Source organism: Jaculus jaculus, chromosome 10, assembly GCF_020740685.1.
Source record: "Jaculus jaculus isolate mJacJac1 chromosome 10, mJacJac1.mat.Y.cur, whole genome shotgun sequence".
In the NCBI taxonomy this organism is placed as follows: domain Eukaryota; kingdom Metazoa; phylum Chordata; class Mammalia; order Rodentia; family Dipodidae; genus Jaculus; species Jaculus jaculus.
Genome location: NC_059111.1, coordinates 50,939,263 through 50,942,100, shown reverse-complemented (window position 1 = coordinate 50,942,100; position 2,838 = coordinate 50,939,263). Strand labels below are relative to the sequence as shown.

The following is a 2,838-nucleotide window of genomic DNA, read 5'->3' as shown; positions in this document are numbered from 1 at the left end:
TCCCATAATGCCCATGGGGGAAATTTTCTCTGGAGACTTTTTCCCACCCTATCTATAAAGGTAGCCCAGTCCTTAGATGTTTTTTGAGTAATACCCATAAGGGTGGGTTCAGAGGGTCCCGCATCAAGCCTTTTCCATGCCACCAAGCCCAGTGTCCTGATCTGGTCCCTATACAGGTCAGGTATAGCCTTGAGTGCCTGTAGCATATTGATCAGAGGTACTGGAGAGCATCCCAAAAGTTATTGGCACAGGGGGCTGTTGACTTTGGTTTTGCTCTGCCTGTGTATGGCATTCATCTTTTAAAAAGGCACACCACTTAATGTATAGGGGACCCAACAAGACAGCTGTGACCAGATTTTTCTAATTGGGTTGTACAAGGTTGATGGAAAATCTGTGTCCTTAGGGGATGATTCAATGATACCAAACATGATACAGATGGAAGCATGTCTCCCCAGCAGACTTGTTTCATCTTCCAGGACAGAGCCCTCACTAACATGAGGGGGGCAATACGCCTTGAGTCTCCTCCAGGTCTCCCCACATGGTGTGTTCAGTAGAGGTGTATGACCCATCCAGAAATACAAAGGCCGCAGATGCAGCTTGCTGGTAAACTGAAAGTGAAAGGAAAGAGAAAAAGAACAAAGAGATGTTGACAAGCAAGTACAGGTTATACATGCAAAGTTTAGCAAATTAAATATGAAGACTGCCAGCTAGCTCAGTTGGTAGAGCATGAGACTCCTAATCTCAGGGTTGTGGGTTCGAGCCCCACATTGGATGCCAGACTGCCAGGCTCCCCTGGCAGGTAGTGCTGAGGAAGGGCCAGGCCTGCTGGTTCCTCCCAATGGGTTCAGGAGGAGAATGAGTGTCGATGGCCAGGAACACACCACCAAGCCAGGAGTCTTGTCGAAGCAGGAACTCCCTTTATTGTTACAGGCAGTTGCCTATATAGTGCTGACAACTAAGGTGGGGATTGTAGGATGGGGGAGAGGTAAGGGCCAATAGTATACTGAGAATTTTGAAATGATTGGTTCTAAGCACGTGTGCACACAGGAATTCCAACTCCTATGTGGAAGTAACAGGCCAGAGGCCTTTAGGCATCTTGCTGAGTCATAGCTGGCCAGAGGCAGATCGCCAAACTTTAGCTAGGCTCAGGAAGTTCCACTAGGCCTCGTGTCTGGGCCTTTCAAGGCCCAACATCAAGGGTGCAAATGATATTTAAATGATCTGAAGGAGAGTGAAAAAAGAGGACATCAATAAGCAGCTGGCTAATCTCAATTAAGACATAAAAAAAATACAAGGAATTTCATCACCTCCTGCAAACTGAAAAACACACTTTAAAACAATAAATGGGTAGTATATAAAATAACAATTGAAATTGTGAAACTTCTAGAAATGAACGACAATGAAAACACAGGATTATAGTCCAAGGAAGAGAATAGAGGATCCAGACTTTAGGACAAGTACCTACAACTACTTGATATTTTACAAAGGCCCTAACAATGTAGGCTAGAAAAACCAACATCTTCAACAAATGATATAGGACAAACTGGATAACCATATAAAGGAAAATGAAAGTTGAGCCATATATCTCACTGTGCACAAAAATCAAGTCCAAATGGATCAAAGACCTCAATATAAGATCAGAAAATTGGCTATCTTGAGAAGAAAAAAAATAGGAGGAACTTTTCATTGATATAAGAATGGGAAAAGACTTCCTAAACAAAACTCCAGTAGCTCAGGACCTTAAACAATCACTCAATCATTGGGATCTCATGAAGCTGAAAATATTCTTCACAGACAAACATACATTAAACAGAGCCAATAGAATGGTAGAAAATTTTTGCTTGCTATACAACTGACAGAGGCCTAATTTCTAGAATCTACAAAGAACACAAAAACCTAAACAATAAAGAGACAAACAACCTAAAGAGACAAACCAACCACCCACAAAATGGGGCAAAGAACTGGACAGGCAGTTCTCAGAGGAAGAAATGCAAATGGGAAACACACTTAAGAAAATATTCATCAGCCCTAATCATCAGAGAAATGCAAATTAAAGCAAACATGAGATTCCACCTTACCCCAGTAAAGATAGCAAACATTAAAAAATCCAATGAAAAAAAATGCTGGTGAGGATATGAAGAAATAAGAACATTCATTTACTGTTGGTAGGAATGTAAGATGGTACAACCACTACAGAAAGCTATATGGAGACCCCTAAAAAGGCTGACTATAGTGTTACCAACAGACCCAGTTATTCCCTTCCTGGGCATTTACCCTAAAGCTCCATGCCTCAGTTCAGATTTGCTCAACCATGTTTACATATGCTCAATTCATGATAGCTAAGAGCTGGAATCAACCCAGATGTCCATTATTAGACAAATGGATAACTATGATGTGATATCTATATGATAGAATTCTACACAGAAGTAAGGAAAAATAACATAAGGAAATTTGAAGAAAATAGTTGAACCTGGAAGAGATCATTCTCAGTGAACTCACCCAATCACAGAAAGATAATCCATGCATATTCTCACTCATCTGTGTCTCCTAACCTGAATCTGCCCTAAAATGCTGATATACCTAATAAGCATCTTGAGGACCAGACAATAGGGAGGAATAAAAGGCAAGAGGAGAGGGTAAGGGTGAGAGTGGGAGGCACAAAACTGGACCCAAATGGCAATGGAACATTGATATTCTACATCCTAAAGACAAACTAAATTGTTGAACCTTCATTAGGTCCTTAGAGAGAATACCTGAGTCACGGGTTCCTGGAAAGAGTATGATGAAGACTAACCTTAATCTTCTCCCATTTCTCTCTCTCTCTTTCCCTCGTCTCTC

At 41.4% G+C, this 2,838-nt stretch overlaps 1 non-coding gene across 1 annotated transcript; it reads left to right on the top strand.

Annotated features, from left to right (window-relative positions):
• Positions 1-702: 702 nt before the first annotated feature.
• On the top strand, positions 703-777 carry Trnar-ccu. Its single transcript has one exon. It is a non-coding gene; the product is annotated as a tRNA-Arg (tRNA).
• The last annotated feature ends 2,061 nt before the right edge of the window (positions 778-2,838 follow it).